Genomic DNA, 16,244 nt, shown 5'->3' with positions numbered 1-16,244 from the left:
TCTACCTTGATTATTATATCCTTGTCCTTGAAAATTGCCTCTTCCTTGGTTGTTTCCTCTACCTTGAAAATTATTTCTTCCTCCTCTGTTAAAATTGTTGCCTCTGCTTTGGCTTCGACCTCGATTATGTTTTGCTTGATTCTGATTCCCTTTGCCTCTTCCTCGAGAACTATCTGTTGATGACTTAATAGTGTTGGCTTCTGTGAGAAAAACATCTTCACCAACTTTCTTCTTCCTACCAAACGTTTTATCATGTTCACTCAACATTTCACAAAGTTCATCAAACTTTAGTTTTTCTAATTTCCCAGTTACTTGTAGAGTCTCTAAAAAATGCATATAGGAAGAAGGAAGCCCAACAATTACAATTGTGACCATAAATCTATCATCAATTGCGGGAAAACTAGCATTAATAATTTCTTGCCTGATATTCTGAAGTCTTGAGAGATATTCAAGAACATCACCGCCTTTAGTTAATTTTTTTGCAACAATTTTAATTGTAGATCGACTTTCTTTGATTCAGGCTGAGTATCAAAGAGGTCTTTAAAAGTTTTCAAAGCAGTCCATGCATCTATAGCATTTTCTATATGGACATACATTTCATCATTTACAAACGATTTAATAAGAGCTAAGGCTTTAGCATTCTTGATTTCCCATTTTGCTAGTGCAGCTGCATCTGTGGGTTTATTTGGCTTAACATCTCCATCACATATTCCTTGCCATAACTCATTGTAAATGAGTTTGCTTTCGATGAGACGATGCCATGTTTTATAAGATTTGGTGCGTTCTAGTTTGTCGGAATCAAAAAACAAATTAATCAACTTAGACATTTTAGCGTTGTAGCTTCGCACCAAGAATCAGAACGGAAATGACAAGATAGTCAACACAACACGCAAAAAACACGATCTATCGGGGCTTGGCCTTGACCCTTGAATAGTCGTCAAAACAGGAGACAATTGACTGAGCTTTGCACTTGGCTCTAGTCAATTTCTCAAATTTATACAAGGTAACTTTCAAAATTTGATTTTTACAATGGTGCTTTTGCACAATCTGGTAAAAAAAAAAAAAAATACCCCCCCTCAAAGTAAAATTACTTTGAGTTACAATGTGATGATCCCAATTGAAAAAAAAAATAAAAAATAACTTCTTGAAACAAATTACCCAACAAACCTTATCTCTCCAATTTACAAATTACAAATAAAAATCTCCTTATTACTCCAAATACAAATCAAAACACTTCTTATTTATTTTTTTTAATTTCTTTTAAACTCATTCATTTAAAAGAACTTTGTGAAAGTCTTAAACCTGAATTAAAATCTTAAACACATTCATTCACTTTTCTTCAATCGACTTTCAGGCTGGCAACTTTCACGTGGGTTGCTGACTAACTCTCGTTGGTTTTCACGCCGGCTTCCGCTAGTTTTACTGGCTTTGACTGGCTTGGCTGGCTTCGGCTGGCAGGTTGGCTTAGCTGGCTTCGGCTGGCTTGGGCTTAGCTGGCTTCGGCTGGCTTTGGCTGGCAGGTTGGCTTCGCTGGCTTCGGCTGGCTTTGCTGATTGGCTTATTCATATACACTGCCCTAAAGCGTTCATATATGAACATTTGTTAAGCATACTTATCACGACTAGCCTGAAAATTCATAGCAGCAATATTAGTCCAGCAGCGAATAGAAGGAAACGAAATGAAAGATCCTCAAGAAAATGGAATGGAAAACTGTCGAACAGCAACAAAACGGCCAAATTGCAAGCATTGCGAAAACACCCTTGGAAATAGAAGTGCTCGGGTTGTGGCTTGCTATCATGTGGACTGCCCTGCGTGAAAGCTCACAAAGATCGCGCTCAATACACAAGCGAAACCGAGCTCAGTTTGTGTCCATAACCTAGTTCAATGACAATTGGCTCGTATCAGATTATAGGCAATGTAAGAGATGATAAAGATCGGCAAGCAAGGGATCTGATTGACAAATGTAGAGTTTAGACGCAGAACTATGGGCAGTGGAGCCCTTGAGGGCCGACGTTATGCGATTGCGTGCTGGTACTCAAAATCTAAATGGCTCTCATCAAGAATTTTCAGTGCAAGTGCAAACTCTGAATCAAGAATTGTCTAGAGCACAAGTTGATCTCCAGCAGGTTCCGACATTGAGGGCAGAGCTTGACAGTTTACGTCAGGAATTGATACGATCCAGGACAGTGATTGAATATGAAAAGAAGGCAAATAATGAGCAGTCCGAACAAGTAGGCTATGGAGAAGAACTTGATTTCTATGGCCAGCGAAGTTGAGAAACTTAGAGCAGAGCTTAAAAATTATGGAATGCGAGCCTGGGCTGCTGGTGGAACTACAGGTGGACCCTACAGTAATCACCAGGCCAGAAATCGCAGTACAAAACTTTTATTTCTTTTGAAGGGGATGTCCAAGAACGAAACCAATAGGTCTTATTACAATAAATTTGATCATTTCCTCATTTGTGACAATCACAAATCGAATGTTCTTTTCTTATCTTTGGCCAATTCAATCATTAATAAAAAAAATTTTCCTTTTAAACAAAAAACTTGACAAATACCATACCAATCATTTGCTGATCAATTGAATGGAGTTTTCCAGGACTTTGTTGAGCTGGAATATCCTCCTCACATCCACTGCATCATTACTGGAGCTCTGATACCACAATAATGGCAGAAGTGTCCTCAGACACATAATTTTATTAATCAGAAAAAAACAATTACATAATTGATTTGCAAGAGTTTACACCCGAACAACCAAACACTCTTGCAATGAGCTATTTATAAGCTCCATGTCCTAACTACCTCTAATTATGGATCACTTATTAAATAACAAGTGTCCATTTACATTAAATGCTATTCAAACCAACTAGCTAACTAATCTCCTAAAATAGAGCCTAAGATACGACACATTTGGAGAGCCATATCTTGTTACAACAATATACTAATTTCTAATTGTGTCCATTAAATAATTAATCATTCTAGAATAATAATTATTAATTTAATTTGTTAAATTAATAATTATTTTATTTCAATTTTATAACCTATGATAATAAATTATTTTTGGATCATCTAACAATTAGAGTGAATCATACTCAACAAGATTTGTCACAAATGTGTGTGTTAAAAACTGATGTGGATTAAAAGTAGTTTCAATGGCTATGCTTTGAAAGTCAAAACCCCAAGTGCATTGTTGTAACAACTTTATTCATGACATTTCTTTATTATTCTACCCTACTCTACCCTAAGAAGTGGAAGACTTCCTTTTAAGTATAGGAGGACTTCCAATGCAACCAAGTGCGCAAAAAAATGTTGATTATACTCACACTTAGTTTTAAAGAATAGATATCAAGACGTACCAAAGTGTGAGAAACCAATTTCTTCAATTGATATGATACCAAGAGTTTCCAAATGATGAGGAAATAAGGTAGCTTGATGACTTCTCAAAACCAAGATTCAATGAAATCCACATATGTATGATTCTATGACTGATGCAAGTCTTCCATAGTTTGATAGTTACTCTCCTGTAGGCACAAAGAATTTGGTGAAAGACAAAAGATAAATCCCTCAAATTCAAGCTCAAATATTTGATTTTCAAATTGAAAAGAATGGTTGAGAGAGCTTCTAGGGTTTTGAGCTTCAAAAACATTTTGAGAACTAGTTTCAATGAAATATTGCTCCTCTGATGGTCTTTGAATTATAACTTCCTGGGGTGAATGTTCAGCAGTAATGGGGGAAGTTTCCAAATTAATTCCCTTTCCAAACATGGAGGATGTAGTATTTTATTCAACATGTGAATCAACTGGAAGAATAGGTAGTTCCAACTGCTGTGCAACCTCATGGTTTAGATTAGGGTTTATGATATGGTTTGGGCTAGGGTTTTCGTTAGTGCTTTGACTAAGGCTTGGGTTTGGATTGGGATTAGGGTTTGGACTAGGGTTAGGTCTAGGGTATGGAATTGGGTTAGGGTACAGATTAGGGTTTGAATGAGAGCTAGCATATGGGTGAGGATAAGAAGTAGGGTAAGGATTAGGATAAGGGGTAGGGTATGGATTGAGACTAGGGTAAGGTTGAACATGAAGTTCATACCATGGGGGAGAATAACTTAATGGTGCATTGGAAAGAAATTGTGGTTGTTGTTGGTGCTCCTATGATTGAATTTGCATGGGATATTGCCCTATAGATAAGGATCCAAACGATTATTGAGGCCATGGTGATATCTGGCTCAAGGATGAGGGCCAGGGAGAGGGCCATTACGGCCATGAAGTAGGATATTTGGTTGGAGGAGGATTAAACGTTTTCCATGAAATTGCAGGATTATAAACATGTTGAGAACCCTGCTCAGGAAAATAAGCATTATTCCAAGTATCAAATGATAAGGGGTTTTGAGTTATACCTGGTAGTCGATTTGATTCCTTACTTGATTTCCTAAGTACATTTAGTAACCTTGGTAGTAATGGGAAATGTCATGTTAGATGATCCTCTTCACAAATTTTGCAAATTTTCAGGCTACTAAGTGGACACTTTCCAAGGAAGTTTCTCTTTCTACAGTTGGTGCAAAAGATAAGTGGTGGGTTTTCATCCTACTCCCACTCTTCCTGCAAATCATCCAATCTCAAAATCAAAGATTTAATAATATCATTTTTATGTTCAATCAAAATATTAAATTTTTCAATTGTTAGTTCTTCATCAAATGAATTGTATGTCTCTGTAGCAACATAAAAATTCCTCATTAGATGATTCCTCCAAATACCATTTTCCTGTTTTTAGCAAGCCAACTGGTACATTCATTAGCACATGAATAATGTATATGTAGGGTGGGGGGTTCTTTTAGCACCTGAAAAACTCAAAAGATCAATTGCAGTAAAAAGAAAAAACCAAGATTGTATACTAAAGAAATCACACTTGCAGAAATTAAATAACCTCTATTGCAGAAAAAAGTAACACACTTTGCAGTAAAATAAATTGCTCATAAAAAACTCAATTGTAGTAAATAAAGTATCACACTTTGCAGAAAGAAAAATTACTCATAAAACTAAATTACAGTAAAAGAAACAAATCAAGCATCACACTTTGCAGTAAAGTAAACCACTCATTTGCAGAAAGGAAAACCTGACTTGTGAGCTCTCTGGGAATGTCATCCAATATACTTCAGCAAGCAATGGGAATCTCGTTAATCTAGAAATTCAATTGTGAAGTAAAGGGAAAAGCATGACAAATTTTTGAGGCCTTATCCTACAACGCCTCCCCGACAATGACACCAAAATGTTGTGCAGTATAAATGCAAGATTTACACCAACATTTATTTTTTCAATCCGGGTAAGTAAACTTAGAGGCATAGCACAATATATGTCAAAATATAACCTCAGAGATCTGTTAAATAAAAACAAAACTCTTGCAAGAAATTCAAAAGGAGCATCATTCAGGAAAAATAAACAACACTCTTTAAAGCAAAGTAAACATACTCCGAGAGTCTACTTCTGCCTCCTCTTCTGGGCTGAGTTGACTCCTGCAGTAAGTCTTCCTCAATTGTCCAAGGGACAAGGGAATGTAGGCCCCATTCAAAAGAAAGTGATTCAAGAAATAAAGAATTTGAAACCTCTTAAAACATTATTGCTATGTTGCAAACATGAAATTAAACTATAAATCACACAACAACTTAATTCCAACTAATCTAAGGAAATAATTGAATGCTTTAAGAAGAATCAAGATAATAATGCATTGCTTCTCTTAATGAAAATTTAGTACTTTAGTTGTAAGAGAAATATGCAATAAGAACCAATATATAATTCATGTTGTTTACCCTAATATTATTGAATACTTCCTTATAATATATGCAACATTTAATTATAACGAAGAATTCTGTGAGCATTTTTTCAACAAGATTCACAATCTTTCCTTATGCTGATTCGAGCATCTGCTTGCAAAAGTGCATGAATAAATGTTTTTCTGCAAAAGTGCAAGAATAAATGTTTTTCTGCAAAAGTGCAGGAATAAATGTTTTTCTGCAAAAGTGCATGAATATGTCTCATATAATATTCAAAGGAAATTATGAGTACATGTTAAGTTAAGTTAACAAGAATTCTTCATTGGCAATTATTTCACCATTACATTATGGAAACAAACTTTGCTATGCATCAATGAGATCAAGGTAAATCTTTGTAAGAATAAATAAGAGATGCAGTGAAAACATTCACCGTTTATTTGAGTTCAAACTTTATCAAAATACATCCAAAAGCATTGATATTAAACTTGAATAACCAGAGTAGTAAAATAAAGCTTTTGGAATGAAATTGAAAATGAAATGACTGAAAGAAAAGCTATGAAATAAAAATTGTGAAATTATCTAAGATTATACTCATAGCAAGCAAACTAAAATGCAGCAAAAGAAAGTTAAGAGGTTTGGGGCAATGGACTGGTTGGTGGGCCCAACCATCCAGCTCATTTCCCTTGTAGTGATTAAGTCACAATCTTCGAAACAATATGGAGAACAAAATTACTCAGAAGTGATTGTCAAATAAACTCATTTCAGAGTAAAAACCAGAATTTAGAATTTAATGCCAAGGAAATTCATTTCAGAAGTCATGTTACATATTCATTAAATAATGCAGCGCTGGCTCCAATGGTCCCCTTCAGGGATCATCCCACTAGTGCGCAACTCCTTTTTCCCTGCACAGAAAGATCTAATTCTCTATTCTTCAACTGAAATACAATTTACAAAATACAAACCACCATCCTCCTCACACCTACATAGTTCCTCTCTTTTTATATTGGCTTTTACATGAGAGTTTCTTTAGAAAATAACATGGGGATTGAATCCCAACTGATATTCATCAATAGAATATCTATACAACCATTTACCCAGTACAAGAATGAAGATGTGACATGAATTTCTCAAACCTAGCCGTTTTCTACAATTCTGGAAAAATTGGTTTTTTTAACAAAATTCCTCCAAGGAACTTTTCCTATCTCCTTAACCATTACAAATTTCGTAAAACTACTTGGAGGTAATATAGCTTGTTATATTTGAAACAATAACCTATCTCAGAATTTTATTGTTCACATCCATTGCGTCAAAAATTGTGCCTAAAAATCACTGTTTGAAATCCGAGATGCTAAGATTCTGGAAAAACAATTTATTTTTAGAAAACTGCCTCAAAGACTTATGTAAATTTTAGAATATTATGAATTTTAGAAATTGGTTTGCGGCTTTGTCAATTTGCTATACTGGGACAAAAACCCATGTTCTAAAATGTATTCATTCTCCTTCACCTGCACGAAAAACGAGGCAGGAGTTGGTAGTTTGGAAACTGCTGCGAATTTGGGGCTGATGCATTAATTATTTCCTAAACATAAATCTGTATGACCTAGGTGTATATTAACTTATGTGGAAGTGTTCAAACAATATTTTGAGCAAGAACCTCTTTCATATTTCCTTAGATATGTGTCAATGTATGAAAGCCCCAAATTAGTGCAGGCATGTTGGCGCAGGTAGAGCTGGTGCAAGAATGTTGGTGTAGGCACAACTAGTATAGGAACTACTACTACAGGAATGTTAGAACCTGCCACAAAATATCTTGACATTAATGATATTTTCACATTAAATTAACAAAACAAGAAGAGTTCATAGATCAACAACTGTTAGCTCTAAATGCCTCTAAATGATAACTTAATAATGTGTAAAACAAATAATAATGATTATAAACACTTAGTACAGACATAAAATTATTCAGTTAAATCATGAAAATTTGGACAAAATGGAGGCTCAACATGTTTGACATAGGGGAGACTCTCATCCCATGTTCATTAATGCTTAGGGTTGTATGTGCGAAATATGTGCATGATCATCCTATTGATGAGCTTGTTTGGCCATCAGTCTAGGGGTGGAAGGCAGTCAACTTGTGAGCTTGGTATCAAACAAAGACCAAAGAATAGACTATAATGCACTTAGGAATCTACTATCTTGATATGATATGATGGTTCGTGATTCCAAAATGTACCCACACCTATTTGAGGAAGAGCATGGTAGTGGATTCTACTGTGATAGTCTTCTTATATGTAGCTAATACGAACATCTTATAAAATAAATCAACAACCACAAAAACATAGTAATTACCATGCTTGGTAGAAGTAATTCCAAGTAACGCCAAATATATAGTCCATAGAGATGGATTCCCAAGGCTGACTAGGGCTAGAAAGAGGGGTGTACATGCCTTGCTTCTTAATGGTTTGATTGGGAATGGCACATAAAATGCATGATCTAATATATTTGTAAACATCATGTCATAGTTTAGGGCAATAAAAATACTTATGTAGTACTAACACTCTCTTCTCCATTCAAAATTACCTTGTTACTTGATTTTAATGCACCTCCCAAATCATCTTCGCACGCTTGTTTGAAGGAATACAAAGGTGTCCCAGGTAGCACAACAATGCATCCTGGAGGCGAAACACTGGAACTTGTTTGCCTTCAATCAACATTTGGTATGTGTTTGAAAATTTTGGATCATTTTTGTATAACTGTAGCCATCAAGAAGTATCTTGCCCAAAAGAGTTGAGAATAATAGTTAGTACCGTAATTGGGGGCCAACTAAGGTAATATTCAATATGATTGGTGCCACCCTTCTTATATTTAATGTTCAAATATAATTGTTGGATATATGTGAACCATTTATGATGGCGACCACTTTGTAACTTCCCCTGTGTCTTCAGAAATTGAAGAGGTCATTGATCTGTGTGGATGATCATGTCCATCCCCATAATGTATTGTTTCCATTGTATGAAGGCCTATTCGATGGAATACATATCCTTATCATAGGTGGGGTATATTCGAATAATGTTAGAGAGTTTCTTACTATGATAGGCCAACGAATTCCCTTACTAAGTGAGGATTGCACCAATGACATGGTCAAAGGCATTTCTATCAATATCAAATGGTTGTGGAAAGTATAGCAATGTAAGGATTGGTGTAGAGAAAAGTTGGTGTTTCAGTTAAATGAATGTCTTCTGTTGTGATTCAAACAAAAAAAATTGTTTTTCTCCACCCTTGGTTACTTGAATTAAGGGCCAAGTGATATGAGAGAACCTGAACAAAAATATTTGGTAGAAATTAGCAAGAACCAATAAGTTGTGAAGCTCCGTGAGATTTGTTGGGACTGAAAATTCCTGAATGACTGGGATCTTAGTTGGATCCACATGCACACCTTGCTCATCAATAATGTAACCCATATTTTGGACCTTGTCCACACCAAAGGAGCACTTTCCAAGTTTTCACATAGCTTATGTCATTGCAAAGTATCCAAGGCCTACCAAATATGTTGCAAGCGTTGTTTCCAAATATTGTTAAAGATGAGGATATCATCGAGAGATATAACCATGAACATATTCAGTGTGGAGCCTGATTATATTCTTGATTTAGAGGTCTCATCTTAGCTACGTTGGACCCCAGTTCCTAATAGGGAAGAAATTTCACCCATAGGATCATTATCATGGGGGGTGATTACGATTTTATGAGCTCCTCTCCTAATAGTGGGATCAGGGGGTAGCACCCCCCGAAGTAAAATTTTGATAAAAAAATTCTTTGTAAAATATTGTGATTTCGTATTCAATTTGGGTTGTTCATTAGGTGAAATATTTGATGGTAGAAGTTATGTTAATTTAGGGTTCTTTTCCCTAGAAGACAACCCTCAGTTTATATGAGGGATTGTATTACGAATGTATATTATTATTATTCTGTGTGAGAAAGAGAAGGGAGACTGTGTGAGAGTAAAGAGGAAATTACAATGGATTTGTTGTAGGTTGTATCTCTTCATTTTTCTAGATAATATAAAAGGAAGACCTAGATGTTTCTTTGTGGACATAGCCCAAATTGAGTGAACCACGTATATATGTCTCTCTCTTATTTTATGCTTTTATGTGTTTTCAATTTCACAATATTTTGTGTGTTCCATTGCTCTATTAATTAATTTCTAATAGAACAAGTTGGTGAAAGGCCACAAGATGTCATCTATCAATCTCATGAAATTTGTGGGGGAGTTCGTCAAACAAAAAGGCATGAAAAACCACTCAAATACACCCTCCTTGAACTTACTTTAAAGCAACCTTCCACAAATCCATGGGTTCTATTATTACTTGGTGATAGCCAAACTTCAAATAAATCTTGCTAAAGTATTTGGTCCCATTGAATTGGTCAAGAAGGTCATTATTATATGGAATCATGTACATGTTCTTGATTGTGATTTTTTTCAAGGCTTAATAACCAATACAGAGTCTCCAATTCCCATCCTTCCTTTGCACAAGTATAATTGGGCTCCCACAAGGTGAGGAACTTGGTTATATGTTCCCTTTTTTGTAGTAGCTGCTGGATTTTCCACTCGATTTCCTCGTTTTCTAAAAGATACTAGTGATAGATTGGCCCATTGCGTAGAGGTGCATCGAGCATTAGATCGATTGAATGCTTGAATTGGCAGTGCAAAACCCTCTTGGGTGAGGAGAATATGTCTCTATAATCTTCCACGTCCTTACCCATTTTTCTTTTCCATGTAGAGGAGCCATGTGTGGGGGCCATGGATGTGGCCACAATATTCCTTTTACTCCAAGAGAAAACCAAGAGGAAGATAAATTTCCTAGTCTGGGAGGTGATCTTATTGCACTGCTTAGTAGAGATAAGAGAGATATCTCTAGGAAAGGGTACCTATGCTATCCTATACAATTTTCTACCTGAAGTAATAATAACAGTACAAGGTTTGCACTCATACACAACATGACACTTCCACAAGTATGATTGTCCCAACAAAACATCACAAAGTTCAAGGGGAGCAACATCACACAATACCCAATCTATGAAAGGCTTGATGTTATAGGGAAAGCGACACTATTGGATGATGTGTAGATCTCACCCTTGGTGGAGCCACTCAATAGTGTATGGCTATGGGCGTGGTGTTGTCGACATGCCCAACCACTTAATCACCTCTGCTACGATGAGGTTCTTTTAAATCCCACTATCAATAATGAACACAACGGAGCTTTCTGGTATCAACACATATTAGAAAAGGGATTAATCTTGCAAGAAGTATATTTATATAAGTCTGTGACCATCACAGATTCGTTATGTATAACACTATTTTAGAATAAAGCATCACCATGAGTCTTCCGAACAAGATCGTCTAGATGAAGATTAAATACGAAGAGTTTCCAAAAATCCGTATTTGCACCAGACAATCCAACCTCCACATCATTTTTCCAAGTTGGATACATATCATTCTAGTGTCTAATGAATTGATTGAGAAAGAAAAAACCATTTGCATGTAGTGCATCAATAACCCCAACAGGTGTCTTTTGCGAATTGCAAACCCCTAAAATTGAGTCAATCCCAATCAATATTTTATCACCGTTACAAAAATACCATGGTAGGTTTTCAAGGAACCATATTCCAACTTTATAAAAACTCTGCGATATATAAGACCCTTTCTGCACATAATCTCACCCCTCTTGAACCATTCCAAAATCATCTTGCACTTCATGTATTTTTCAAAGATGATATCCTACCATAGGCCTTTTCCAAGAAAAGATCTCTATAGGGATTTTTTTAATAATGCCCATCCAAAAAGTTGCAGGTCCAAAATGCCCCATCCACTATACTCCTTTCCATTCCTAATAGCATTAAGACAAACCAAATGGAAATGCTCCATGATAGCCTTAATACGTTGGATAATTTTCACCCAAAGCAAGAATGAGTACATCGAATAAACTAAAATCTGTTGGAAGAATTATTGAATAAGAGTATACCTTCCTCCTAGAGAGATCCAATGACACAGCCACAAAGAGAGTCGTTTTTGGAACTTCTCCCATAAATAGCTCTAGTGCACAATCCTGTAATTTTTTTGTTTCAATCTGAAGCCCAAATAAGTGAGTCCATATTCAATGTGCGAAACCTCAACTCCAAATAACCCAACTATATTAGAAATTTCCTCCATATCACCAAAGGAGTGAATAAATATTAATTTGTTACCAATCCAGATGCTACATCATATCTAATGAAGATGGAATGTAAAAAATCCATTGAGCCTAGAGACCTGGACAAATTTTATTACATCATTAACAAAACACAACCGTGTAACAAAGACTCGATGAGATACATGTAAGTTGCAGAAATATCCTCGCATATGTGCCTCCCAAATATTCTTGCTCACCCCATCCATGACCGGAATGAATAATAATGCGGACAAAGAGCATCCTTGTTGTAGACCTCTCGTGCCTCGAAAGAAATTCAATGGAGAACCATTTATCAAAACAATGAAATTTATAGTGTTACACATGCCATGATCTAGCCAATGTTTTCCACAGAGAACCCAATCTTGCAAGAATCATGTGCATAAAGGACCAATAAACATTTTGGACCCATTATTTTGATCACTCTCTATTTATTTTCTTTGTTTCCCTTCTTCTTCTCCTCATCCTTTGTCCTGACGATGGGTCTTGATATATACTCGAAAATTTGACATTTAAAAATGTCTATTATGGAATTTCTGGCACCTCATATCAACATCATGTATATAATGTTTGGAGAGGAAACAAAATTGTTATGGAGATATGTGATTTGAAAGAGATTCCTTAATCATGCATGCAATGATCTTGGAAATTAGTTTGTTTGTGATGTTGCAAAGGAAAACCGATCGAAAATATGAGAAAGAAAATGGGTGAGAGAATATTGGAATGAGTGAAATGAAGGTGGATTTAATTTTCCCTCAGACTTGGCCAGATTTGCAAGATTTCTCAACCATGCTCAAGAGATGTTGCCCCATAATATTAAAAAAGTGCAAAAAAGCTCTATCGTCTAGCCATTTGGGCCTGAACACTTGTCCTTCATGAAGGATTTTAGAACAAAGGATATATGATCAATAGAAATGGGTCTACTTGAAGAAACATTCAAATCCTTCGAGGACATGCAAGGGTAGGCCTCAATCCCCCAGAGTTGATCATAAATGTCAACCCATTTCAAGTCGAGAACATGCCTTCAACATATAGAGCAACCTCCTTCTGAATGTCTATTTTGGAGTGATTCTATCTACCAATGGTGACTCCATTTCCCAAATAACATTCACGTTCGTCCTACGATTATCAAATTGATGGAAAATTTGGGTATTCTGATCCCCTTCCTTCGTCAAATGGCCTGAATTTTTAGTGCCTTAAGGCATCCTGGATGTTTAAAATATTTATTTTTCAGTCTCTAACTCTTTCACGTGACTCAGGTGTAAAGGGGATAGGGCCATAAGATCCATATCATTCCAAAGACATTTCATTGCCTCATAAATACGCTATAAATCCATCCTCATTTTATATTTTTTTAACTGCTCCTGTTTTCAAACCTCACGTTTTAATCTGCTTAGTTTCATCGAAATCAGGCTCATTGTTGAGTCCACCTGAGGGGATTCCATGGATGTCCAAGATTCACACACCATTTTATTTATGTCTTCATCTTCTATCCAGACTCTATTAAATTTGAAAGGGAGAATGATCCAGGTTCGGGTGTGACAAAGGACCCTTCCAAGACCTTTTACTTTCGTGATGTGTTAAATTGCATTTCTAAAAGAACATTAATGAATACAGTTGCATCTTGTAAAGAAGAGTAACATGACAATCATCAGCAATATAAAAAATAATCCAAAAATAATGGAGTTTGTTTAGGAGGGACTACATCTCTAGGCCCCAGTGTCAAGATGGTGTAGGCCATTGCATTAAGTGTTGTCAATAGTGATGATGTAAACAAGAAATGATGTCACGATTATACAAGGAAAATGCCCTCACGCATGAGTGCCTCTAAGAGATGTTCCACTACCAAAAAATCTCAATAAAAAAGACTCCTATCAGTATGACATAAACTCATGCATGATGAGCATCCCACCAACATGGCATAAAAGGGATCGCAATGCAAACATGCTTGATGACAACATGAGTATCCGATCAACATACAACAAAGGGATTTAAAAACATAACATGACAAATCATGACAACAAGTACATCACATAGACGATTCCATGTCACATCAATCAGGAATCATGAAAAAAAGTAATAAACAAGATGCCTCATTAACATCAAATAGAGATCTGTGCAACACAATGCATGGAAAAAGAAGTACATGTACACACAGAATATACCTCACAACCAAGGGCCATCTGAAGAAGCAAATGTCAAATTGTTGAAGCTGTTCGTGCCATCGATCTCACGACATCAATCACATGGAAATGGCTACTGACACATGAACGCTGACACCTGCATTCCACTTAGAAAAGTGGTTGAAGAATAGAATGAGTAAATGAGAAATCTGAATGCACCATCAGATTTGTGGCATCGAATAGTGCAAAATCGACTATCCAATTTTTGAATTCTGAGAAATTGAGAATCTAGGGCTCAAGGAATATTTTAGATTCCCACTAGATTCCTCAAAGATTCTACTCCATAGGTGGACTAGAAATCTGCAACTCCAAAGGAAAATTTAACCTCGCCATTGTGATCCCTACAGAAAACCATGAAAAATGACTATAAACTTGACTATATTTCGACATGGAGAAAAATTACCTCCTCGGCTAAATTTCAAGCATCATGGTTCCGCTCCTTATTTTTGTAGCAATCATGGTTCCACCTGCATACTGAAAAATGGCCAAAAACTTTAGAACACTGATGTAGAAACGGACAACGCCATTGCGTTCGTGGCATTGAGAAGTGCTCAAACCATATAAAATTTGTCAAAATCTGACAAAGTGAAAATTCGGCCTTCATGAAAAATTATGCCTTGAACTGCATGCCCTGTCTTCCTCTTGAGCGCATTGACAAACTTCATTTAAATATAATTTTGTGGGAATATTTCAAAATAAGTTGGTTTGGTGTAATCGTTGAGATTCAATTTAGTAGGGATGAGGTTAGGCAGTCAAACCTTGCCTCCTCCTTTTTTTACACAAACCAAACGAAATTTTGTTTTAAAAACAATTTTGGAGTTGGCTGGACCCGCCTTGGGTGACCCACCTTCGTACCTTCCCTCCGTCGTTCCGTGTGGGCTGGTGCACTATTTTGTTTGGGCGTGGTTGGGTCCGTGCCCCAAGGGCCGACCCACCACCCATTTGTGGTTGATTGTGCAGACAATTCCGTGGGAGGGGGTTGGCAGTCGTGGCCCTCCCCTCCACTAAATTTTTGCTATGTGCAGTTTATGTGCAAAGGGGGTGGCGAGGTTGATGGCCCCCACCCCCTTGTTTTTAATTTTTTTCGTTTAAAAAAAACAATATGCATTTTTTTGAAATTCGATTTTTGGACTGAAGGAGTCTTTTTAAATAGGCCACGATTTTGCCTGGAATCTGGCCAGAGTTGACCGGATTCTGTCTGCTGGAAAAGTTCAAATTGTGGCCTCCTTAAGCCTGTCCAGACAACAAAAGTCAACCCAACTTTAACTTCCTCTATCTCCTTCATCCAGACTCAGATTGACGAACCGTTCACACCACTCTGATCAGGATGGCGAGATCTATGCTATGGTCCTAGTTTGAGCATAATCCAAACATTTTGATTTTTGAGATTTCCTGAGTCCTCTTTGTCCTTTGTGTGTCTCTAGAGCCACCTGGATCAATCCTCTCCAATAAGGAGCTTTTTGTCCTCCAAAAGCATGAAAAATAATATGCAACTTCTTTGTACCTTATCTACATCACAAGCATCCTGAAAGGTCTCGCTTCCATCCCCTTCACCTTTGTTCTTCGAAGCCTTAAGTGATGAGCCGACACCTGCAACCTCTGTAACTTGTAGTACACTGTTTTCAAAATTACATGCTTGTCTTAACTGACCAACTAATGACCCAAGCATCCCACACTTGCCACGAGTTTATAACACATACTTGGTGGTGAAGTTTACAACAAGATGGGCACAATACCTCAACTACAAAAACAAAGCCAACATATCATTGTTGCTTCAACAAGTGATAGAAAACTCATCATCACTGCAACACATGATTTACAAAGATAAGGCCGAACACTATTTTCTTTGACAAGTGATGGAAACACGAAATCACTTTCATAGTTCATCATGCAACAAAAAACAAAGATCAAACATCATTGTTGATGAACAAGTGATGGAAAACACATCATCACTTTTACATTTTAAAGTGCAACAAATGATTTACAAAAGTACGACCATGAAACACTAACATATCTAGAAACCATTTTCACTTACCAATGTGAATGGATCGCCTCCTTGTGGTGGTTTTTCTTA

The 16,244-nt window shown here is 36.5% G+C and overlaps 1 pseudogene; it reads left to right on the top strand.

Moving 5' to 3' along the window:
- The first annotated feature begins 1,884 nt into the window (after positions 1-1,884).
- Positions 1,885-16,244, top strand: part of LOC149199451 (protein FLX-like 3) — a 47,308-nt pseudogene continuing 32,948 nt past the window's right edge.

Source organism: Pinus tabuliformis, chromosome 2_1 (genome assembly GCF_031772625.1).
Source record: "Pinus tabuliformis cultivar Carrire ecotype Pingquan chromosome 2_1, CPIR1, whole genome shotgun sequence".
NCBI classification, from domain to species: domain Eukaryota; kingdom Viridiplantae; phylum Streptophyta; class Pinopsida; order Pinales; family Pinaceae; genus Pinus; species Pinus tabuliformis.
The sequence above is the reverse complement of the archived record's forward strand: the minus strand, read 5'-3'. Positions and strand labels throughout refer to the sequence as shown.